The sequence below is a fragment of the Caretta caretta genome, chromosome 11, assembly GCF_965140235.1.
Source record: "Caretta caretta isolate rCarCar2 chromosome 11, rCarCar1.hap1, whole genome shotgun sequence".
Lineage (NCBI taxonomy): Eukaryota > Metazoa > Chordata > Testudines > Cheloniidae > Caretta > Caretta caretta.
In genome coordinates this window covers 20,535,042-20,561,482 of record NC_134216.1, presented here as the reverse complement: position 1 = coordinate 20,561,482, position 26,441 = coordinate 20,535,042, and the positions used below count along the sequence as shown (strand labels likewise).

The 26,441-nt window shown below is 44.1% G+C and overlaps 1 long non-coding RNA gene across 9 annotated transcripts in view; it reads right to left on the bottom strand.

Annotated features, from left to right (window-relative positions):
* Window positions 1-4,761: 4,761 nt before the first annotated feature.
* The window catches only part of LOC125645196 (uncharacterized), a 31,750-nt gene continuing 10,070 nt past the window's right edge, over window positions 4,762-26,441 (bottom strand). For 3 of the 9 annotated variants that reach the window (XR_007359234.2, XR_007359237.2, XR_007359231.2), the window contains 5 exons: window positions 25,860-25,994; window positions 22,102-22,223; window positions 16,508-16,558; window positions 7,420-7,553; window positions 4,762-5,771 (listed from right to left, as the gene is read on the bottom strand). This is a non-coding gene — a long non-coding RNA (uncharacterized LOC125645196). Of the gene's footprint in view, window positions 5,772-7,419; window positions 7,554-16,507; window positions 16,559-18,088; window positions 21,297-22,101; window positions 22,224-25,859; window positions 25,995-26,441 lie in introns of all 9 variants that reach the window. The other 6 variants (XR_007359232.2, XR_007359236.2, XR_012664344.1 and 3 more) reach the window with 6 other exon arrangements.

Below are 26,441 nucleotides of genomic sequence, written 5' to 3'. Positions count from 1 at the left end.
ACATATTGTTAGCTTTCAGAGCTGTAGAACCATTTCAACTTTATGTTTTGTATGTGAAATGCTGCAGATTGCTCTCTTTTTCAATGTGCTGGCAAAGAAATGTGGCTCGGTCATGAGAAGAGATTTAATTTTATTCCAGAATTCCTCTCTAGCATGGAATGAAATCTTTATATACTGTGTTTTGATAGCACTTAGATACAGTGATTTACAGCACTTCTTTATTAGTCTTCTTTGCAATTTGGGATTCTGTTCCAAAATATCCAAAATATTTTCCCCCTTGTTACTTTTACCTTTTACTGACTGAGACTGAGAGATGTTCTGCAATGCCCTGCTTTTAAATACCCCTATTTTACTGTACTGTTAAATACATGTTACAACACCAGTGAACAATAGATGGCAGCATAGAGCTGCTTAGATAGTAAGTAATACTGTCTGTGCTGTGTGCAAAACAGTCCTAAGGAGGAAAAATAACTTCAGAGGCAACAAGAGAATTGTATGTTTAAACCCACACCCATCTCTGTTCTCCAACATAACAGCACCACAAGTGGTGACAGACCTTACTATAATATTTCAGGGGGCCTCTAGAAGAATTTTTTTAATGAATTATGGAAAATAAAGACTCCTATATATATAGGTGGTCTGAACAACAACTATTGGTCCAAATGCCCCTGAAGTTTGGGAAACTTTCAGATCCAAACCCTATCTTTGCAACTGAGGCCCATCTCTACAATTAATAAATCAGCTAGTCCATTTCCCCACCACTTCAGAGTTCTTGACTACATTGTGTATTTTCCTGGCCAACTAGCATAGGTGCTGGAACTAGGGGTGCTCCTGCACCCCCCGGCTTGAAGTGGTTTCAATTATATACAAGGTTTACAGTTTGGTTCAATGGCTCTCAGCACCCCCACTATAAAAACTGTTCCAGAGCCCTTGTACAATTTCCCAACCAATTTTTAGAGATCCCCCCCTATTATTGCTGGTATCAACATTTCCATGGTTGTAGACCAGTGGTTCTCAACCAGGGATATACTTACCTCTGTGGGTACACAGAGGTCTTCCAGAGGATACATCAACTCACCTAGATGTTTGCCTAGTTTTACAACAGGCTACATAAAAATCACTAGCAAAGTCATTACAAACTAAAATTTCATACAGACAATGACTTGTTTATACTGCTCTATATACTATACACTGAAATGTAAGTACAATATTTATATTCCAATTGATTTATTTTATAATTGTATAGTAAAAATGAGAAAGTACGCAATTTTTCAGTAGTAGTGTGCTGTGACACTTTCGTATTTTTACATCTGATTTTGTAAGCAAGTAGTTTTTAAATGAGGAGAAACTTGGGGGTACGCAAGACAAGTCAGACTCCTAAAAGGAATAAAGTTGTCTGGAAAGGTTGAGAGCCACTGTTGTAGACCATATACATTCCAAAGACCAAGACACTGCAATTTTTCTATTCCCTCTTCTAACTGGTATAAATGTGATATTCTTTTGATAGCTTAGGTAAGTGTTTCCCAAGTTTGGGACGCCACTTGTTCAGGGAAAGTCCCTGGTGGGCCCGGCCGCTTTGTTTACCTGCCGCGTCCGCAGGTTCGGCCAATCACGGCTCCCACTGTCCGCGATTCGTTGTGCCCGGCCAATGGGGGCTGTGGGAAGTGGCGGCCAGTACATCCCTCGGCCCGCACCACTTCCCACAGCCCCCATTGGCCAGGCACAGTGAACCGCAGCCAATGGGAGCCGTGATTGACTGAACCTGCGGATGCGGCAGGTAAACAAACCGGACGGGCCCGCCAGGGGCTTTCCCTGAAGATGTGGCGTCCCAAGTTTGGGAAACACTGGCTTAGATGAAATCAAATGACTAAGTAGAAGCTAAAATTTGAAGTCACTCCAATTCCATAGTCCCCTGCTCTTTCAAAAAAAAAAAAAAATAAGGCAGAAATGAAGTCAACATGGGAATTTTCAAATCTCACACAACAATCAACAGTTTACGAATATCAATACGGCAGCTGTAATAAATACCAAGGCCAATGTTACGAAATACCCAAGAATGCCTCCTGGGTGTGCAGGGTTTATTAAACTACGTGGGGGGCTCTTCAAAGTAACGAAATTTTAGGAAAATTTCTAAAAGTAAGTTTTGATCTTGTATAGATGTCAGTCTTCCTGATAAAGCCTTTTAGGGGCTTATTTATCAAATATTTTCAGCCCTTCTCTTATAGCTCCTCCTAGTCCACTATAAAAGATAGCTAAATCATTTAATTTGTGGCCATATGGTATTAGGATGCTGAAAGGTGTGTGTGACAAGTAGCTGTATAGCGATGCAGAAATCAATACACAAGTTTCACAGTCTCTATGTCATATTGATACTGGGGTTGAAAACATTGCCAGAAAGCAGTAAATATGTTCAGTAGCCCAGTTCAAAATAGATGTTTAGAGAACCAAGTATCTAATGTTGATTGTTGATAAGGGGGTTTTATGCCTCAAAGAGCCTCTCCATCAATGTATGTCTAGTTCCCTCAGTCTACATCTTCAAGAAGTGGCTAACATTGTGCCTTTTCCATGAAGCAGATGGAAACTGATTTTTCTTCATCAGTGCCTCCCTACTAAAGACCTTAGTAGTAGGAACCAGCTGTACCAGTGTTCCTCGCAGAGTCCAGCTGTGAGCCTAAAAACCCCTGAATGCCAGCTGGCAAAGCGTTCTCTGTTCTGTAACAACTCTTATCAGGCCTGACAAACTCACTACACCTAACATACTGCTTTCATAGCATTTATCCAAAAAGGGTCATGTACGGTGTCTAATAAAAGCTTATGCCATATTACTCCTGGGGGGATTCTGCGTGACTGCACGCCTGCAGAAAATGGCCCCCCCAAAGAATTACTATGCTTCCCTGCAGGAAACAGCAGGGAAGCCACGCGAGGGGACGGGGAGTCCATGGGTGCAGTATTTTGGGGGGGATTGCTCCCCCCTAAACAGAGGTGAGGCATGGGGGGGCATATGGGGTTACGTGCCACTGCCCCCCCGACCCCCATTTCTGCAAGCACAGAGCTGCCCAGCTGAAGGAGGCTGCATCTGTCCTCTGCTGATTCTGCAGCTGAACACTGCCTCCTGGATCCTAGTGCCAGTCGTGCTCCTCTTCTGCGTGCTGGAAGCCTTTCTGTTTTCTGTGCAACAGTGAGCGCCCACGGTGGGGCTGGGTAAGGGTGGGGGGAATGAGGGAAGCAAGGGTGAGGGGTAGAATAGGGCGGGGGAGGACTGTGGGAGTGAGAGGAGGGGGATGGAGAAGAAAAGGGGATAGGGGAATCATGGGGGGAAGCAGGAGCCCAGCATGTGGTGTTCCCCCGGCAGCATCTGGGGCTCCCCGTTAAGCAGGCCCATCAAACCCTTACCCTGACAAGCCCTACCCTACACCTGGATCCCTCCAATGAGCCCCCCCACACCCAACCCCCCCTGCTGAGCCCCATCTCCCCACATCCAGACCCACCTGCTGAACCCCTACCATCTTCACCCGGATCCCCTGCAGAGTCCCATTGCCCCTGCACCCAGAGCCCCCCAATGAGCCCCTGTCCAGATCTCCCACTGAGCCGTCCACACCCAGATTGCACCACACAAAAACCTCTCACCCCACACCTGGATCTCCCCACACTTGGATCCTGCTGGGCTGAGCCTGCCCACTCACACCTGATGCAGAGGGGCAGGGCCCCGGGGTGTTTCTGGGGCAGGCCCAACCCTTGCACTGTGTCAGGTATAGCCTCACTGCCAAGTCCCTATACCGGGAGAGGTGGGGACTTTAGGGTGATCTCCCATCTCAATGCAGCCAGTGGCCTTTGCTCCCCACTGCCATGCTGGAGCCACATTTATTTGACAATTGACAAATAAAATTTGCAGAATTTTAAAATATCGTGCACATGATTTTTAAATTTTTGGAGCAGAATTCCCTCAGGAGTAGTCATATTGATCCTCATAATTGTTGAGAGATGTATGTATAGATTATATTTAAGGAGTTGTGTATACGTACTGAAATTATATTTTACAGTCTGTGTCCCAGGCTGGGCTGACAAACAGGTTTCTCCAGAAAAAGGGATGTATATTCACCTGTCTGCCTAGGTTCATATGTAGATTAAGCATTGTAAGCCAACACAGTGGAAGCTAATTCTGTATATGCAGTCAACACAAGTATGTGACGACAATTTGGAGCCATCCTGACTCTTGTTACCCAGCACTGAGGGAGCAAAAAGGACAGTGCTTTCTGCATTCACAAAAGGTGGATCCCAGCCATGTTGGCTGGTGACACTGGGAAATTGCTTTAGGTAAGAAAATATTTTAGACGGGGATTTTAGTCTGTTAATATTAATTTCAAACTCTAAAAAGCATGTTGTATTTTTCTTTGATATGTAATCACTTCTGTTTCCATTATCCTTACTCAGTACCTCTCAAATCTCTGCCTTTCATAATAAAATTTATGATTGTCTCACTATCACTATTTCTCAGTGCTGTGATGTTATAAAGGACCTGATCCTTAGTTGTACCAGTCAAGCTGCGTGGATAGTTTTCCCCTTGGGACAGCAAACCTGGTCATTTCTATGAGTGTCCAGTGTCAGGGGCTGCTGGATACTGCAGTGGGATACTTTCAGAGAGGTTCGGGGGCTGGGATACACCTATTGCTACCTGCAAGACAAAGTAAGGGCTGGCAAAGCCCAGAGATTGTTTGAGTGGCTAACAGACTGGTGGTGTGTTGTAGCAACCAGGCAAGGTACTAACAAACTTCAACAGAACTTTATTGTTAAAGTGGAAACCTTTTTACCAAGCTGCTGCTGCACCCTCGATAGCTCTCACTCAGCCTCCTCAACTCCTCCCCCCTCCTTCCTGTTTCCTGTCCTTTCAGACTCCCAACAGCCAGTGCTCCCAGTTCTAATAATTACAAGCAGCATCTAAACACCACATGGTGTCAGGGAGCGGACATTCAGTTAAGGACAAACAAGTCTCTCTTGCACTGGCAGGGGTGTAACCAGCTGTCTCACAGTCCTGGGCACCCCAAGATAGCATCACAGCAGCATACTACAGTACCATGTACATTTATGGAAGCACATACACATGATTAATAGTAAAGGCCCCAGGAATGGATTCTGATATGTAAAAATATAACACATTTGGCATGGACTTGCGACAGTCACGTAGGCGATTGGAACATCAGAGGTAGCACCATTTTCTGCTCACCAGGCACGGCAGCACTAGTATCATGTGTTCTTAGGCCATAGTTCTACAGTGAACTCATACGCCTGAAACTGAGCCCACAGTCCAGAATTTCTGAATCTCTGTCACCGCTATTTCAATAGTGGCAGCTCCAGCTTCTTGTTCTTCCTGGATCATGGCTCTTCCCATAGTCAGTGATGGTTACTGCTTGGCAGATATCAAGTCATCTGGCAGAAAGAGCAACATTCCCTGAGGCTTTCCCTTGCAGTTCATTGGATTATTTCGTTTCTAAAAAGTCCATCTGTCAAGGAGCAGACGTCGGACGCAGCTGCTTGGTCACGAAGAGTGACGGTGAACTGCAACATAAAGTCACCAGGCAGTTATTGCTATTGTCTGTCTCGAAGAGTCAAATCTCAAAGTGCCTTAGAAGTTCACTGTGTTTTGAGTTGAAATGGGCAGCCAACTGGGTCAGTAATCTTTGACAAGAATCAACTGGACTGAAAGCTTGAGAATACTTTATCCTGCTAGGCAGAGGTAGCAGAGTAAAATGGTGGGGTTTCCAGAGAGCAAGATCCTGTGGAAAGGTTTTAGACACATCCAAGGAAGGGACAGACTGTGAGAGCAGCAATGCAGAGAACTCCAACATCTGTGCTAACCTAATGCTGTGAATGGGTTCAAACAAGTAGTTTTCCCCCCATCCATAATATAATCATAATCATGCACAATGCCTACTAGCTTCTTGAACTGCATCTCAAAATCTCTTGTAGGTGCTATATAATATCTTTGAATATTCAGTCTGGTAGCTGATCTCAACAGTTCTCTGGTCTCCTCAATCAATATCTCTTCTCCCCCGCCCCCACATTTTCTTTCCTCCGACTACTTCCTCTTTTCTTTCTTACATCTAATTTCCTTTCCGCCTCCTCTAAGCCTCCCTTTTAAAATCTCTTCTCTTAAAGCTCTTAATAAACTACTCATATCTCAACATCAAAAAAGCTTTCCAAAGTGAGCTTTCTATTTGACAGTTAAAAAGAAATAAAATAAAAAAAATAAAAAAGGAGGTGCATCAGGCTGCATACATTTAAATACTACAAATAGTCAAAGTGCAGGAATGCCAGAACCTACCAGCTGTTACTAAGGTATAAACCTGATTTCTGTCTCCCCAGATTATACCCCATTTTAAACCTCAGTAATAATGTACTTCAGGACAAAAGTTTCAGAGTTTGTAATCTATCACTGGAGCTCTGCTTTCAAAAATATATTCGGTCCCCTGGAAATAGCTAAAAAAATACAAATTGGGCTCAGAGACCTAGCTAGCTAACAAAGCAAAAATCTAAAACCATTTGTCAATGAAGAATGGTTCAATTTTCATCACAGGATAAGATTGTGAAGAGATGCTATGTATGTGGATGAATCTGTAGTGCTATTTAAAAAAAACACAGATTTGGCTTAACTTTGAATCATCTGGGAGATAGCCCAGGACGAAGAACAGAAATATGCAAGAAATTAAACCATGGCTTAACCCAAGCAAAAGGATAATTGCACTGTCTCCAGCTAACATCACAGCCATTGAGCTGCAGTTAATATCTGATCTAGACAACACCAAATGGCCTAAATCAAGGCCTAAATGCAGCTAGAAAACATACAGCTGAAAATATATACACAGCCAAGATTGATTTTCACTGTTTAGAAGGAAAAACGGGCTCTGCACACTAGTACTTGGCAAATGGACCTGAACGTGTTTCCAAAACAGTGGGTGGCTATAAAGAATGTTGGTATTTATTTATAGTTATCTGCATTTGGCTTCGTGCAAGGGATGAGATTAGATGGCCTATGATTCCTCATGTATGCCTTCATCTTTTTCAGGCCATCACAGACCACATTTTACTTGATTTGATTATATATCTATAGAAGATCTAGGCTAGCCATGACTGCCCAACTGGGACAATATGCCCTCTGGCAGCCTGTTATGGCTATGGTGCTGCATCTTTGCTGCAGACCTTCAGCAAAAGCAGTTTTACATTGCAAATGAGAACTGCAAAAATCTTCTGAGGCAAGCAGTTGACAAGCTACTGGCAAACAGATTATGCGATTGTTGTTTCTGACAAAGCTTCAATTACGCTATGCTGGTGAATTTAACAGTATATACTGTACTGTATCTTAGGCAAAGCTTCTACACCTGTAGCAAATGCCCATCGGTGGAAGAATCTGGTAACATAACAAACCTCAGTGCAGCAATCAAACCAGCCTCAGTAATGAATGATGTTCTGCTGAAGTCATTGTCTGTTATAACCACAGAATCCTCTGGCAAACATTAATTGTGGCAAGTTATTGGAAACCTCATTTATGTGACAAGCTGCTGGAAGTAAAACATTTCAGACAATACGCAATAAATAACACATCATCCCCATCACCACAGCTAATACTTTAAAACTGTTACACATGAACAGAAATTACTTCAATGATCTATTTAATTCTTCATAGTGGCAAATAAAGAACCTGGGACTTTATCGGACACTTTATATTATCCTGCATTTTACATGCCCTTTCTACTTCACACTTTTCTTTACTTGTAAAACCATTTCCTGTTGAAGGGACATACACAACTAGTTTTGTATAATTTTCCTTTCCATTGTTTGTAACACTGCCACAAGCTGTAGAATAACAGATTTCTCATTCTTTCCTTCTATGAACCCAATGCTATGATGGAAAATGAAGAAAGTATGTCCAGCAAACTTCTTTTTAACTCTCATAAAACTGCAGCTGTGTGTGTGTGTGTCACATTTTACTCCAGTGATGCCAAGTCACTAATTTCCCTCACAGGGCTCCCTCTCTCCCACCCCTAGCAGTGGAAGCAGGCATAGTGCCAACTCCGCTGATCAGTTGTTTGGCAGCTGTGGGAGGGCGGAGAGCAGCAGGCAGGCAGGAACCTCGGGGAGCAGGCAGAGCAGGGGCGGGAACAGGGGGAGCAAGGGCAGGGCCTCAGGGGAGGGGGCGGAGTAGGCTGGGGTCTCAGGGTGGAGTGGGGGTGGAAAAATAAAAGTCAGCACCTATGGAAGAAGGAGTTTACTTCTTGAACGCCTCAAAAATGTGTGACATGTCTTGGAGAGATTCAAGAAAACTTGGGTGTAACCAAGGTGTGACATTGCCTAGGGTATAATCTGGACTGTTGAACAGCTGTGTCCCCCGCAGTTCTCCAACCTATGGTGCCTCTTTCACCACTTTATTGTGAGAACAGCCACTCCTGGCCAGTTAAAACACAGTCTCCAGCATGTAACTTGCTCCCAGTTCCACAGAACTGAGTGCTACTAGCTAGCCACCTGTGAATTAAACTACAAAGCAACACCAGCAAGCTCTCTAGTTCCAGACTTTCCCCCAGAAAGGTGCATCTTGTACTGTCCAACACACTGCTGAACGATGCAAGCTCATATAAAGTCTGTCATTTCATCAATGGAAAACGATATGCTCCAGCTTTGTTATCCCAAATGGAGTTTCCCCACATACTTTAATCCAAACATACTGGTTAGATAAAACAGTGAAACCCATTTGTTAACTACAGAAAGAAAGGTTTCAGAGTAACAGCCGTGTTAGTCTGTATTCGCAAAAAGAAAAGGAGTACTTGTGGCACCTTAGAGACTAACCAATTTATTTGAGCATGAGCTTTCGTGAGCTACAGCTCACTTCATTGGATGCATACCGTGGAAACTGCAGCAGACTTTATATATACACAGAGAATATGAAACAATACCTCCTCCCACCCCACTGTCCTGCTGGTAACAGCTTATCTAAGGGTATGTCTACACTACGGAATAAGGTCGAATTTATAGAAGTCGGTTTTTTAGAAATCGGTTTTATAAATTCGAGTGTGTGTGTCCCCACAGTAAATGCTCTAAGTGCATTAAGTGCATTAACTCGGCGGAGCGCTTCCACAGTACCGAGGCAAGCGTCGACTTCCGGAGCGTTGCACTGTGGGTAGCTATCCCACAGTTCCCGCAGTCTCCGCTGCCCATTGGAATTCTGGGTTGAGATCCCAATGCCTGATGGGGCTAAAACATTGTCGCGGGTGGTTCTGGGTACATATCGTCAGCCTCCCGTTCCCTCCCTCCCCCCGTGAAAGCAAGGGCAGACAATCATTTCGCGCCTTTTTTCCTGAGTTACCTGTGCAGACGCCATACCATGGCAAGCATGGAGCCCGCTCAGGTAACCGTCACCCTATGTCTCCTGGGTGCTGGCAGACGCGGTACGGCATTGCTACACAGTAGCAGCAACCCCTTGCCTTGTGGCAGCAGACGGTACAGTACGACTGGTAGCCGTCATCGTCATGTCTGAGGTGCTCCTGGTCGCCTCTGTGAGGTCGATCAGGAGCGCCTGGGCAGACATGGGCACAGGGACTAAATTTGGAGTGACTTGACCAGGTCATTCTCTTTAGTCCTGCAGTCAGTCCTATTGAACCGTCTTATGGTGAGCGGGCAGGCGATACGGACTGCTAGCAGTCGTGCTGTACCATCTTCTGCCGAGCAGTCATGAGATGTGGATGGCATGCAGTCCGTCTGCTGCCAGCCAAAGATGTAAAAGATAGATGGAGTGGGTCAAAACAAGAAATAGACCAGATTTGTTTTGTACTCATTTGCTTCCCCCCCCTCCCCTGTCTAGGGGACTCATTCTTCTAGATCACACTGCAGTCAAGATGCAGCGAGGTAAATCTAGCCATGTATCAATCAGAGGCCAGGCTAACCTTCTTGCTCCAATAAGGACAATAACTTAGGTGCACCATTTCTTATTGGAACCCTCTGTGAAGTCCTGCCTGAAATACTCCTTGATGTAAAGCCACCCCCTTTGTTGATTTTAGCTCCCTGAAGCCAACCCTGTAAGCGCCCCTCCCAGCGTCAGAGCAATGGCAAACAATCGGGCATCTGAGAGTGCTGTCCAGAGCAGTCACAATGGAGCGCTCTGATGGGGCTAAAACATTGTCGCGGGTGGTTCTGGGTACGTGTCGTCAGGCCCCCGTTCCCTCCCTCCCTCCGTGAAAGCAAGGGCAGACAATCATTTCGCGCCTTTTTTCCTGAGTTACCTGTGCAGACGCCATACCACAGCAAGCATGGAGCCCGCTCAGGTAACCGTCACCCTATGTCTCCTGGGTGCTGGCAGACGCGGTACGGCTTTGCTGCACAGTAGCAGCAACCCCTTGCCTTCTGGCAGCAGACGGTGCAATACGATTGGTAGTCGTCCTCATCGTGTCCGAGGTGCTCCTGGCCGCGTCGGCTGGGAGCGCCTGGGCAGACATGGGCGCAGGGACTAAATTTGGAGTGACTTGACCAGGTCATTCTCTTTAGTCCTGCAGTCAGTCCTATTGAACCGTCTTATGGTGAGCAGGCAGGCGATACGGACTGCTAGCAGTCGTACTGTACCATCTTCTGCCAGGCAGGCAAGAGATGAGGATTGCTAGCAGTCGTATTGCACCATCTTCTGCCAGGCAGGCAAGAGATGGGGATGGCTAGCAGGCGTACTGTACCATCTTCTGCCAAGCAGCCATGAGATGTGGATGGCATGCAGTCCTTCTGCACCGTCTGCTGCCAGCCAAAGATGTAAAAGATAGATGGAGTGGGTCAAAACAAGAAATAGACCAGATTTGTTTTGTACTCATTTGCCTCCTCCCCTGTCTAGGGGACTCATTCCTCTAGGTCACACTGCAGTCACTCACAGAGAAGGTGCAGCGAGGTAAATCTAGCCATGTATCAATCAGAGGCCAGGCTAACCTCCTTGTTCCAATAACAACGATAACTTAGGTGCACCATTTCTTATTGGAACCCTCCGTGCAGTCCTGCCTGAAATACTCCTTGATGTACAGGCACCCCCTTTGTTGATTTTAGCTCCCTGAAGCCAACCCTGAAAGCCGTGTCGTCAGTCGCCCCTCCCTCCGTCAGAGCAACGGCAGACAATCGTTCCGCGCCTTTTTTCTGTGCGGACGCCATACCAAGGCAAGCATGGAGCCCGCTCAGCTCACTTTGGCAATTAGGAGCACATTAACCACCACACGCATTATTCAGCAGTATATGCAGCACCAGAACATGGCAACGCGATACCGGGCGAGGAGGCGACGTCAGCGCGGTCCCGTGAGTGATCAGGACATGGACACAGATTTCTCTGAAAGCATGGGCCCTGACAATGCATGCATCATGGTGCTAATGGGGCAGGTTCATGCTGTGGAACGCCGATTCTGGGCTCGGGAAACAAGCACAGACTGGTGGGACCGCATAGTGTTGCAGGTCTGGGACGATTCCCAGTGGCTACGAAACTTTCGCATGCGTAAGGGCACTTTCATGGAACTTTGTGACTTGCTTTCCCCTGTCCTGAAGCGCATGAATACCAAGATGAGAGCAGCCCTCACAGTTGAGAAGCGAGTGGCGATAGCCCTGTGGAAGCTTGCAACGCCAGACAGCTACCGGTCAGTTGGGAATCAATTTGGAGTGGGCAAATCTACTGTGGGGGCTGCTGTGATGCAAGTAGCCCACGCAATCAAAGATCTGCTGATATCAAGGGTAGTGACCCTGGGAAATGTGCAGGTCATAGTGGATGGCTTTGCTGCAATGGGATTCCCTAACTGTGGTGGGGCTATAGATGGAACCCATATCCCTATCTTGGCACCGGAGCACCAAGCCGCCGAGTACATAAACCGCAAGGGGTACTTTTCAATAGTGCTGCAAGCTCTGGTGGATCACAAGGGACGTTTCACCAACATCAACGTGGGATGGCCGGGAAAGGTGCATGATGCTCGCATCTTCAGGAACTCTGGTCTGTTTCAAAAGCTGCAGGAAGGGACTTTATTCCCAGACCAGAAAATAACTGTTGGGGATGTTGAAATGCCTATATGTATCCTTGGGGACCCAGCCTACCCCTTAATGCCATGGCTCATGAAGCCGTACACAGGCAGCCTGGACAGTGGTCAGGAGCTGTTCAACTACAGGCTGAGCAAGTGCAGAATGGTGGTAGAATGTGCATTTGGACGTTTAAAGGCGCGCTGGCGCAGTTTATTGACTCGCTTAGACCTCAGCGAAACCAATATTCCCACTGTTATTACTGCTTGCTGTGTGCTCCACAATATCTGTGAGAGTAAGGGGGAGACGTTTATGGCGGGGTGGGAGGTTGAGGCAAATCGCCTGGCTGCTGGTTACGCGCAGCCAGACACCAGGGCGGTTAGAAGAGCACAGGAGGGCGCGGTACGCATCAGAGAAGCTTTGAAAAACAGTTTCATGACTGGCCAGGCTACGGTGTAAAAGTTCTGTTTGTTTCTCCTTGATGAACCCCCCCGCCCCTTGGTTCACTCTACTTCCCTGTAAGCTAACCACCCTCCCCTCCTCCCTTTAATCATTGCTTGCAGAGCCAATAAAGTCATTGCTGCTTCACAGTCATGCATTCGTTATTCATTCATCACACAAATAGGGGGATGACTACCAAGGTATCCCAGGAGGGGTGGTGGAGGAGGGAAGGAAAATGCCACACAGCACTTTAAGCACAGCACTTTAAAAGTTTACAACTTTAAAATTTATTGAATGACAGCCTTCTTTTTTTTGGGCAATCCTCTGTGGGGGAGTGGCTGGTTGGCCGGAGGCCTCCCCACCGTGTTCTTGGGCGTCTGGGTGTGGAGGCTATGGAACTTGGGGAGGAGGGCGGTTGGTTACAGAGGGGCTGCAGTGGCAGTCTGTGCTCCAGCTGCCTTTGCTGCAGCTCAACCATACACTGGAGCATACTGGTTTGGTCCTGCAGCAGCCTCAGCATTGAATCCTGCCTCCTCTCATCACGCTGCCGCCACCTTTGAGCTTCAGCCCTGTCTTCAGCCCGCCACTTACTCTCTTCAGCCCGCCACTTACTCTCTTCAGCCCGCCACCTCTCCTCCCGGTCATTTTGTGCTTTCCTGCACTCTGACATTATTTGCCTCCACGCATTCGTCTGTGCTCTGTCAGTGTGGGAGGACAGCATGAGCTCGGAGAACATTTCATCGCGAGTGCGTTTTTTTTTCTTTCTAAGCTTCACTAGCCTCTGGGAAGGAGAAGATCCTGTGATCATTGAAACGCATGCAGCTGGTGGAGAAAAAAAAAGGGACAGCGGTATTTAAAAAGACACATTTTATAAAACAGTGGCTACACTCTTTCAGGGTAAACCTTGAAAGTTAACATTACATACATAGCACATGTGCTTTCGTTACAAGGTCGCATTTTGCCTCCTCCCACCGCGTGAACGGATTTTGGTTGAATGCCAGCAAACATACACTGCAATGCTTTGTTCTACAGTGATTCCCCAGTACGTGTTGCTGGCCTGGAGTGGTAAAGTGTCCTACCATGAAGGACGAAATAAGGCTGCCCTCCCCAGAAACCTTTTGCAAAGGCAGAACTGCAAATGCCAGGGCAAAGTAATCCTTTCACATGCTTGCTTTTAAACCATGTATAGCATTTTAAAAGGTACACTCACCAGAGGTCCCTTCTCCGCCTGCTGAGTCCAGGAGGCAGCCTTGGGTGGGTTCGGGGGGTACTGGCTCCAGGTCTAGGGTGAGAAACAGTTCCTGGCTGTCGGGAAAACCGGTTTCTCCGCTTGCTTGCTGTGAGCTATCTACAACCTCCTCCTCATCATCTTCTTCGTCCCCAAAACCTACTTCTGTATTGCCTCCATCTCCATTGAAGGAGTCAAACAACACGGCTGGGGTAGTGGTGGCTGAACCCCCTAAAATGGCATGCAGCTCATCATAGAAGCGGCATGTTTGGGGCTCTGACCCAGAGCGGCCGTTCGCCTCTCTGGTTTTCTGGTAGGCTTGCCTCAGCTCCTTCAGTTTCACGCGGCACTGCTTCGGGTCCCTGTTATGGCCTCTGTCCTTCATGCCCTGGGAGATTTTCAGAAAGGTTTTGGCATTTCGAAAACTGGAACGGAGTTCTGATAGCACGGATTCCTCTCCCCAAACAGCGATCAGATCCCGTACCTCCCGTTCAGTCCATGCTGGAGCTCTTTTGCGATTCTGGGACTCCATCATGGTCACCTCTGCTGATGAGCTCTGCATGGTCACCTGCAGCTTGCCACGCTGGCCAAACAGGAAATGAGATTCAAAAGTTCGCGGTTCTTTTCCTGTCTACCTGGCCAGTGCATCTGAGTTGAGAGCGCTGTCCAGAGCGGTCAGAATGGAGCACTCTGGGATAGCTCCCGGAGGCCAATACCATCGAATTGTGTCCACAGTACCCCAAATTCGAGCCGGCAACGTCGATTTAAGCGCTAATCCACTTGTCAGGGGTGGAGTAAGGAAATCGATTTTAAGAGCCCTTTAAGTCGAAATAAAGGGCTTCATTGTGTGGACGGGTGCAGGTTTAAATCGATTTAACGCTGCTAAATTCGATCTAAAGTCCTAGTGTAGACCAGGGCTAAAGTGATCATCAGGTTGGGCCATTTCCAGCACAAATCCAGGTTTTCTCACCCTCCACCCCCCCACACACAAATTCACTCTCCTGCTGGTGATAGCCCATCCAAAGTGACAACTCTTTACACAATGTGCATGATAATCAAGTTGGGCCATTTCCTGCACAAATCCAGGTTCTCTCACATCCCCCCCACCCCCATACACACACAAACTCACTCTCCTGCTGGTAATAGCTCATCCAAACTGACCACTCTCCAAGTTTAAATCCAAGTTAAACCAGAACATCTGGGGGGGGGGGGAGGTAGGAAAAAACAAGAGGAAATAGGCTACCTTGCATAATGACTTAGCCACTCCCAGTCTCTATTTAAGCCTAAATTAATAGTATCCAATTTGCAAATGAATTCCAATTCAGCAGTTTCTCGCTGGAGTCTAGATTTGAAGTTTTTTTGTTTTAAGATAGCGACCTTCATGTCTGTGATTGCGTGACCAGAGAGATTGAAGTGTTCTCCGACTGGTTTATGAATGTTATAATTCTTGACATCTGATTTGTGTCCATTTATTCTTTTACGTAGAGACTGTCCAGTTTGACCAATGTACATGGCAGAGGGGCATTGCTGGCACATGATGGCATATATCACATTGGTGGATGTGCAGGTGAACGAGCCTGATAGTGTGGCTGATGTTATTAGGCCCTGTGATGGTGTCCCCTGAATAGATATGTGGGCACAATTGGCAACGGGCTTTGTTGCAAGGATAAGTTCCTGGGTTAGTGGTTCTGTTGTGTGGTATGTGGTTGTTGGTGAGTATTTGCTTCAGGTTGCGGGGCTGTCTGTAGGCAAGGACTGGCCTGTCTCCCAAGATTTGTGAGAGTGTTGGGTCATCCTTTAGGATAGGTTGTAGATCCTTAATAATGCGTTGGAGTGGTTTTAGTTGGGGGCTGAAGGTGACGGCTAGTGGCGTTCTGTTATTTTCTTTGTTAGGCCTGTCCTGTAGTAGGTAACTTCTGGGAACTCTTCTGGCTCTATCAATCTGTTTCTTTACTTCTGCAGGTGGGTATTGTAGTTGTAAGAAAGCTTGACAGAGATCTTGTAGGTGTTTGTCTCTGTCTGAGGGGTTGGAGCAAATGCGGTTGTATCGCAGAGCTTGGCTGTAGACGATGGATCGTGTGGTGTGGTCAGGGTGAAAGCTGGAGGCATGCAGGTAGGAATAGTGGTCAGTAGGTTTGTAGGTCAGTAGGAGAGTGAGTTTGTGTGTGTATGGGGGTGGGGGGGATGTGAGAAAACCTGGATTTGTGCTGGAAATGGCCCACCTTGATTATCATGCACATTGTAGGGAGAATGGTCACTTTGGATGAGCTATTACCAGCAGGATAGTGAGTTTGTGTGTGTGGTTTTTGGGAGGAGGGTGAGGGGGTGAGAGAACCTGGATTTGTGCAGGAAATGGCCCAACTTGATTATCATGCACATTGTGTAAAGAGTTGTCACTTTGGATGGGCTATCACCAGCAGGAGAGTGAATTTGTGTGGGGGGGTGGAGGGTGAGAAAACCTGGATTTGTGCTGGAAATGGCCCAACCTGATGATCACTTTAGATAAGCTGTTACCAGCAGGACAGTGGGGTGGGAGGAGGTATTGTTTCATATTCTCTGTGTATATATAAAGTCTGCTGCAGTTTCCACGGTATGCATCCGATGAAGTGAGCTGTAGCTCACGAAAGCTCATGCTCAAATAAATTGGTTAGTCTCTAAGGTGCCACAAGTACTCCTTTTCTTTTTACAGAAAGAAAAAGATTTTAAGTCACAATAGGCAATGAAGCATAAAAATCAGGGTTGGTTACAAAAGAAATAAAATTATAAAACTCAAGCTAATTGCCTCATTTAATAAACTAAGTGAACTTAAAAGCAAAAGGTTTTTCTTACCATAAGCTTACAGCAGTCTATACTGGCTGAAGAGCCTCCCCAAATTCAGTTCTTTAGGAGTTGTTGATGTCATGAGCAGAGATGAAGAAGGAGAGTGAGGACAAGCGTTTTTATAACTTATAATATATATAATAATATAAACCTCTTTATAATTCAATTTCTTGTGCTAGAAAGATCCTTGCTGAGTCATGGTCACAAAATAATCTAGTGTGGACGTGAGGTTTGAACCGTCCTTGTGATGAACTGTAAATTTCTTGTTCACTCCTTCCCCCTGCCTGAGAACAGCCGCTTAACTCAGTGACAGCCCATTTGCCTTTGCTGATACCTGTCAGGGCGTGCCAGTATCTTTGTCTCTGAAGAACCGGTTTGGGCCCGCCTTTCTAACTTTGGAACATGTTACAGCAATGTTATACAATAGAATCTTATAACTTTACATACAACATTGCCACATATATTTTACCAGGACAATAATGTTCAGCAGATTATGAGTTTTCAAATGATACCTCACAGGGCATATTGTGTACAAAATTTATAATAGTCTTGTAAAAAGGGTGAACATGGGGTACAGACAGTCACATAAGGGAAACTGGAGGACTCTGCAGGGTGGGGGTGGGGCAGGAGGGAATGTGCCTGGAGGGACACTGGAGTGAAACAGGGGTGCAGGTGGAATCGCTATGGGAAGGTTGTTCAAGGTAGGGGGAATAGGAATAGGAGCTGATGGGAGGTGGGGGAGAGTTAGGAAACCTCCCTCATTCTGCCCTTGTTTCCCATTTGCTTCCCCTATTCAGTCAGACATGTTCTGCCCCTGCCCATATCAGCACCTAATCCCCACCTCTTCCCATTTTCACTATGTGGTTGCAACCAGATGCACTGAAATGCTGCTTTATAATGTAAATTAACTAGATGGCCAGGTCATCTCTTCTCCTTTCTCCTGTCCCCTCCCCACTTGCTTCTGCCCCACTCATCTAAATCACTCTCCTCCAGTCCATCCAAAACACAACTACTAAAATGACTTTCCTGGCCTGCCAAACCACTTGTGTGCCGAGAAGCCAGAAGGTGTAAGAGAGCACAATCTGGCCCTATGTTAATCACTTCTTTGGGATCTCCCAGTGCATTTTGTCATGTTCCCTTTTAGCTCCTATGGGCAAGGTTTATTATATTATATTTATGCTTTGCACAGTGCCAAGCACATTGTCTGTGCTTACCACAACAACAGGCTGTTTGCTTGAATATTGGCTGCCCCAGCGAGTGAGATAATGTTATTTTCGGTCATGATGATTGTGGGGAACAAATGGCAATTTGTGTAAATTTCAGTTTACCACGGAGTTGTTATAAACTTCAGAAATTTATGGCAACTGCGATTAGCACAAAGTACTCCACGTTTACAGCAATTAGAAGAAAAAAATAAATTTTTATGAGGTAAAACTAGGAGCACGTAGAGATCCTGAGGAGGTACCCTGATGAGGTCAAATTACAAATGCTATTCAGAAGAGAAACATCAAAACACTTTTTTTTAGTAAATTATTAAAATATGATAGATTTTTAAAAATATGTAATAGCTGAAAATATGTTGCCACTTACAGTGCTTGATCTCAGACTTCCTGTTGTCATAGAATCAAATATGAACTTTAAGGCTTATAAACAAAGAAACTCGGTAACATAATGGGTCAAATTCATCCCCAGTGTAACGCCACATGACTGTAATTGATGAAATTTAACCAGAGTATTTAAGTTTAGAAATTACAGACACCTTTAACATTCTAAAACAATATATCTGAAAGTCACCATCTACTTCACTTATCATCCAAGTTCTAAATTCATGTTCTGTATTTCTTTTAACAGATAATGATGGCATCACTGCCTAAGACAGTGCAGACAGCAATATCTGTTTGAATCTCTTTTCTTACCTACAGATTAACTCTAAAAGCACTAGTTCTGATGCAACATACTTCAAAATTATATTTCTACTTGCTGTATCCCTTTCTTGTATTATAATATAACATTGATGATCAGATGAAAAGTATGTTTAGTATTCTTGCTAGCTAGAACATATCTGCATAATTTAACATGCTATACCTGGATTCCAGACTACCTCTTACTTGAAAACCAACTGTCATTGACGTGATTTATTTTAGACCTACAGGAGATATATATGGTATTAACCTTTTAGTGTATTCTGTTACTTTACTCACGATATCAGATGATGCACCAACTACCTGCCACTGCTCAGCTACTACATCAAAGGAATTTGTTAAGATGTTACAAGAAGAATCTTTTGTAGTTCTGACACCTAAGTCAGAAGCCTCATTTCCCAATCAATCCAGTTGGACAAAGCCTCACTCCATCTTCCCCAATCAAACTCACAAACAACCCCACCCACAAAACCTTGTGCTTTAATTCCTGGATTTTTGTAGATGGGGTGGATCTTCACAATCTGAATTTACAACAGCGAAACGCTACACAGAATTCCCTCAGGCAAGGTCCTTTCTTTTAAGATAGGATCAGGACAAGGCATAATTACCAGCCCCGCTAGAATGTGGCTATGCTTCCAATCCCTCCTTATAACCACAGACCAGAGAACAATTTTGGAGATCCCACCCAGAATCCTCCCTTGATCTCCCACTCACATCAGGTTTATGGCTGTCTCCACCCATGGAGATGAGGATGGGATCTGTGATTTGTAGAAAGTCCAGCAATATCAGATAGACTCTATGATTTGGGGACAACCCAAGTCTACCAGGCTAGACATTATTTTGCAGCAATGTGGAGACACCATGTAACCCCAGAAGTCCTGTCCATTGCACCCACCATAGGGCCTCTAATGAATGTATAACCTGAATAAATATCCTGTTCTTTGTGTCCAAGTTGCAGGATGGTACTTTGTTAGTCTACCTCAAAGTTCCTCAAGTTGCAGGATGGTACTTTGTTAGTCTACCTCAAAGAGGTATAGATATAAAGTCCTGACAGAGCATCCCCCCTACTAGCCACGCACAGGGAAGCTCTTCATAAGAGGCACGTTCAAGTTCTCCTCCTCAATTATCATCTCCAGGAGACCTTTAATATGTTTCTGCACCAGCAGCCAGACTAAATGTTCAGACCCACCTTTCCTATTCCTCCAGGACTATGGAACAGAATACGACAATTTCGTCAGTTACTTGGATGGCTGTATAGCCTCTATTAAGGTGCTTGTTCTCATAGGCAAAGTCTCCTCAAAGATCCCTATTCCAGTCTAGGATGCCTTATTTCTCCCCAGAGGTCAAAATTCTGGGCCAAATCTTAGTTCACACCCAGACAAGCCATCTGAGCTATTTGTTTCAGGAACAAAGCAAATCCCCATAGGCTACTATGGCAATCCTCTCAGAGGGAGCCAAATATACCTCAATATTATATAGTCAGATTGGCTCTAACTTCCAAACTGGCCAGCAGATTTAGATCTGTGAGTAGCCCAGAAATAGCAAGCTGTTGTCTGAGCTGCTCTAGGAGCTGTTCAAGGGCCTCTTGGCTGCTCTCATAAATTGTTGCTATTGTTCTTGCTTAGCCAACTGTCTCACTGCTGCTCTTCTTGGTTGCTCCTGTTGAACCAGGGATTTTAGAACCTCCTCCATGTTTCCTTCTACTTAACAAGGGTTCAAGCTAAATTGTGCTGACTGTACCTGTTGTGGCAGACCAGACCAAACCAAACAAAGGTCCATACCTGTGGAGTTCTTTTCCAAAACAAACAAGACACTTCCCCTATCAGGGCTCTCTTGCCCTCAGTCTTTGTGAAGGTCGCCCAGCCTCTCCCCAGATAGGTCAGCCTCAAAGACTTTTCAAATAAAAGCTCAGTATATACAAAATGAAAAACAAACAAACAAGAATGAGTTACTTATCCCTTTTTCTGGAAGAGGCTCCTTTGCCCCTCTGACTTCCTCTGCATCTCTTCCTGTTCTGAAAAACCCAACCCCTTTCCCAAAAGGCCTTGCCAGTGCCCTGGACTGTAGTCCTAACTGTCCTAGGGACTAAAATGCCCAACCTTCCCTTCTTGGTTCAGAGAGAGAGAAAGAGGCTGGCTGGAAGCACATAGCTCATTGACTCATGGCAGTTCAGAAAAATTGAAAAATATTTTTGATTCAATATGAAATAAATCCGAAAGCTGTGAAAAGATTTCATCAAAATGTTTGACCCAAAATGGAATTTTTTATCATTTTTATAGAGCTAGATTCACAAAACAGCCAGAGGATGAGGTAGTTAGCAGGTAGTTACATGGGCAGTTTATAAATCACAGTGGCAATTCAGAGTCATTCATAATGACAATGAATAGACATTGCACCAAGGAACTAAGAGCAATTCTACAGCATAGTGGGTTAGGCATTTGCCTGGAGTGTGGAAGATCTATGTTCAAATCCTTAGTCCAATGAATATTTATTTATACAAAGTGGAACAGCTTTAATAGGAGAGATTGAAAGTCATCTACCTGGGATTACCCCATGGTGCAATGACTGGGCCACTCTTTAGCCCAGTAGGATAATCAAGTTAAAATCAAAAAGAAAAGGAGTACTTGTGGCACCTTAGAGACTAACCAATTTATTTGAGCATAAGCTTTTGTCTTTACATCAGGCAAAGGAGGGAATTTAACATCACGCTCCCTGTCCCAAGCCAGGGAAGCTAATGATCCAAACAGTGGACCAAATTTGGTGATGAATCCTGGTCACGTGCCACCTGTGGCCAGTTGCGCATACGCTAAGAAGACTGGGTTAAAAATTATAAGGCAGTCTCCTCCTCTGACCATTTTCTGACTAGTAGCAAAGTCCTGGAAAAGAAAAACAAAAGCAGGGAAGGCAAAAGTATTTGACAAATTTGTGAGTAGTTGTGGGTCAACTAAAACTGCATTTTTCCATGAATAAACTATTTGTCAAAAAAAGTTTCACTCGGCTCTACTTTTCATAATCTCAAGTTAATTTTATTAACACAGTTAAGGATTTTTAATACATTTTACTTTTAACCCTGTGTCCCTTTAAATTACAAAACATTAGAGTCAACACAAAAGAAAATCTTAGATCTATGAAGTAAAAAAAATCAATTAAAAAGTTGACACTAGTGAGTGAGTAACTACAAGCCTTAATGGCCTACAACTGCTATACCAAATTTAGCAGCTGCAAGGCTGCATTATTGACTATACTTTCATCTTATAATGGTAGCATTGAATATAGGAAATCAGTAGAACATATTATGCGGGACTATCTATCTCAGCTTTCTCATGACAAGCCTACAGACAATAAGTGTAAAATACAGTATCTTTTATAGTCCAAGTTAAATTGTCATTAATAGCTCATGGAACTGAAGAGTAGACTTAGATTACATGCTTCCCTCACATGTAAAAAATATCTGTAAATAGTTGTTTTGGTATTGTAGGGAATGGAGAATTCTGTTTTCTTTACAGGAGAGACCAATTACTAGCTGAGCCCAGTGGTGTACATTTATTTTCCAGTTTAGAATAATTATCCTCAAAATGTAGAGGAAGCCCAAGAACTTGCATGTAGTCCATTATGTCATATGGCATAAAGAGGCATAGAACTATTAGCAAGTTAGAGGTTTGGGTATTATGAAAAACTTACCGTTCATCTACAGGTGATGGAGTAATAAAATCTGACAGCTGATGATGATGCAGAAGATGAACAATTTGAAAACAGATACATAATACAAGTACCTGCATCTGTGACTCCAATCACCACTTATTCTGGAAAAGATACATTAATAAAGAAGTTTCTACTTTTGCCAACTTTTCACTTTATTAACCTCGATCAAGAAATAGTGCCTGTTATAAGACCACTTATGGGGTTTTTATACTCTGTAAATGATAATTATACTAGTTTTACTATACTGTATTTTTGGCAAAGTTTGTCTGTGTACCTTATTGTATCTACCTATTACTTTTACTCCTGACCAACTTGAAAGAATAAAGGAAAATATTACATTTGTATATCTGTTTATAACCATTCTAAAGACTGATCTTTATACCCCTCACTATTCTGTATTCAAATGCAACAGATTTCTTTATCACTGCTAATGTCAGGTAGTTCACAATAAAAAATCATATTTGTTTTATCTGATAAATGCGTGGGTGATTCATTCTCAGCTGAGCTGGAAGTGGAGCCATTAGTGGAATCTAGGATTTCATTTTATGTATTTATTTAGTTTTAAGCAATGTCTGAAAGCAATCTTATTCTAATGTTGGCCTCTCAGACCATTGCTAAGGATTGTTTTGGTACAATGTGAAACCATTGGTATGATGTTATATGGAAATGTATTAGAAATATTTGCAGATCTCTTCAAAAAACAATTTCAGAACTTTCTTCTTTCAGTGTCTCCATCCTCGCCTCTTTCTAATTTCATTTGCCAGTTCTGCTTTTAACATTCCTTTTCTGAACTGAAGGCACACAGCCAGTCTGCATGACTCTCTGAACTGAAATGGTTTAGAACTGGACTCAGTACATCACTAATCTGCTTAGGACTTTATCTTTTCTTTCAAGCTGCATATTGCTTCCAGGACCCTTGTCTGTCAGACTTCTAATTGACTTTTATATTCAAAAATACAAGCTACTGGATCATCAGGCCTTGCTTGTTTATAGACATTTATACCCATGCAGAGTATAAAATGCTACTAGCTCAGAATGGAACTTGCACACAAAAAGGAGTGTAGCAATGAAAAACCAGCTCATCACGTTTTCTTTTAACTTAGGACTTTTAAAACAATTTAGTGCAGGACCCATGAAGGAATTTCATTTTGAGTCACTGAAACACCCCCAACATGAGTCTATTTTATAAAACTGAAATGGTCATTCTAAAACTTATCTAATACTCAAGTAGTTATAAACTCTCTCAGTGTATGTTTATAGAGTTATCATAAAGGCTGCAAAAACAGCCCATTCAGGGTACACAGCACAGGTATTCATGTAATATCAAGGTACATATTATAAACAGGTTCAAATACAGAATTAGATACATGTGACCGCATTAACATACAACAGTATCCAAGTAGTATGGATCAAATAGATACAGTGGCTGTAACGATATGTAAAGTAAAGGTATGTGTAAATATAGAGACACACAAATACCTCATAATGAACATGCAGAGTGGATCATTTCAAATCCAGGTAACAAGAACTGCATCAGCCCCACAGAGATTAAGAAAAAGGAAGTTTACAGACATAAGCAGAACCAGGTGGAGGGGGTCCCATTGCCCCTTATCAAGGAAGTGGACCAGCCATCCAGCCCATAAAAAGATTCCTCACTGGAAACGAGGAAAACAAGCTACACAGCCAATGGCCATCTCTGAAGGAAGCCCAAATGCCAAAGCAGGAGAGTGAACCGCTTGGTCACATATGAAGAAGAGACAGGTTGCTAAGGAAGGACAGCAGGTCACAAGGTCTCTGCCCACAGAAGTCCACAGCTAAGAGGTAGGGCGATAGAGTAGAGGCTTTGTGATGGAAAGGCCATGCTGACACCTCCTCACTACCTTCCTTAACCAAACTATTCTGAGCCTCATAATGGCTTTGGTTACAGAGGTAAATTAATTTTTGCATAGGGAAGGACTTCTGTCAATCAAACAAGCTTTTCCCTGCATATATGGTCATTCCACTGTGATTCTTGTGCTAGTCTGAGGTCCCCTCCCTGTTTTCCCTTTCACAGCATCCAGCAATCTCTTAACAAAGAGCAACTGGAGCTGCCTTATTAGTTTCCTATAATCCTGGTGAAAGGTGATAGTAACCCAGATGCTCCAGATCCAAGTTCTATAGAAATCTGTATTACAGGGGATGGCCAAACCATGGCTCATGAGCCGCATGCAGTTGTTCTCTTTTACAGTTAAAGTGTGGCTCACGGAGCCCCCCATGCCCCCCTGCCATTCTCTACCTACCAGACTGGGGGAGGGGAAGCTCAGAGCTTCTTCCCTGTGGCAGGGCTAGGGGTTTCTGCCAAGCGCAGAAGGAGTTCTCAGAGCTTCCGTCCTGCAGGAGGTGTCTGCAGTAGGAGCACGGCTGAAGCCCCGAGCCCTGGCAGGTGCCTCCAGCAGGGCTGAAGCCCTGAGTCCCAGCAGGCGTGCCCAGCTCTTGAACTTCTGAAGATTATCATATGCATCTCAGATGCTCAGTAAGTTTGGTCACCCCTGTTCTATTATAATAATAATGATTAACTATTAATATCAGTGTAATGGGGTCCCATGCTTTAATCCTTGATCCATATTGGGGTGAAAAGTAAACTTACGCATCTGGCAAAGTCCTATTCCTTCTCTCCCTTCCCCCATTTCTTGTCCTGGACCTTATAAGTAGAGTTCCACAGTTCAGAGATCCATGCAAGAGGAGGCAGGGTGTGAAAGGCTTGGCATGGAGCCACTGGACACATACATTATTTCCTCCACTACCCACCAGCTCTTTTGTGTGGAATCTGCACTACAATCAGCTTCACTCAGATGAGTCCTTGACAGCACCTCTCCTGTTTGCTCCCACCGACCTCAAGGGGACTACTTGCTTATAAGTAAGCAAGGCAAGCTGGATTTGGCCTTTAGCATCCTGCCATATACTGTGTGCATTCCCCTGAAATATGCTGGAGCATTATATGACTGACATCTCTTTGAGACCTGCATAAACACAAGGGGCTAGGTTCTGCTGTCTGTTACACCATTATAAATCTGAAGTATTCACTGACTTCTGATAACTCTGGACGTACATTTGTGTTACTGAGGTCAGAACATAGCTCAAGCCGTATTATCTCATTAGTCTATTCCAGAAAACAAACTTTTAAATAAATACATAAATAACTACAAGGTCTCTGAGTCCATATGAATCGTTACAGCTTTTTAAAAGAACTACAAAGACTTCAGCTGCAGAAAATTTTACTTAAATAATGAATGATATTGTGACAGCAAAAAAAATACAAAACTCCAAGGAGCTAATCCTTCTCCTTTTACTCAAATGGATGATGTGCCCTTTTTTCCTTAAACGTGTGTGTTAACAGTAGGGTGCCAGTCAGTTTCCTCACTTTTGTCAGTTTGTGTCTCAATTTTTATCCTATTTCAATATATATTTTTCTGCATTTAGTGTATCAAAGCGCTTAGCTAGGTTTGATAAGTCGTAAAGATGTATGTTACAGGGAAAGTGTAGGCTCAGCAGGAATCAGTAAAGACCATGTCATTTTAAGATATCTTCTTCATTTCTGTAGCCAGGCCTATCTGATAATTTGTTACATCCCCTGCTGGTAAAATACATCTTATAAACTTGCATGCTTCTGGGGTGAATGAAAGCTTAATTGGCTCCCAGTATGACAGCTAAGGAGGAACATAGGCTTTGTCTCCTATGATGAAAGAGGAACACCTTACCTCGGCATGCAAGACAAAGATGTACAGATGAACCAAAAATGGGAGTGAGGGAAACAAGGCATCCTCCATGGTGTGACAGTTGTTCCCGAAACTATCCCACGAAGAAATGTAATCTGGTGTCACTCCACCTGTGACCTGCATCAGAGGAAATAGGAGGAATGCTCGAGTGCAATAATTTCCTTAACTCTCCAGCCAAATGAAGAAAACAGAAACAGGAGAAAAGAAAAATACAATTAAAGTATAAATTGGGCAGCTGAAGCGCTAAAAGGATTCATATGAGGGATCCATTTTAGATTATAAAATTCACCTTTTCTAAGTAACTAACTGATGAGGAAGTCTCTCCCTTGTGGTTTATGCCTACGAATAAGTATAAGTTTGAGAAGAAGAGTTCTGTGCAGACATGCCAACTCTCGTGAATTGATCGCAAGAGATGCGATTTCTGGGTAAAATTAAGCCTCACTAAATTAAGCTGCGGCTGAAAAAAAACCAAACCCTGACATTTGAGAGTTCTAAAAGTGAGGCTTAAATTTACACAGAAATCTGTCAGCCTCAATACATGGAACATCCCTCATGTTAAAACCC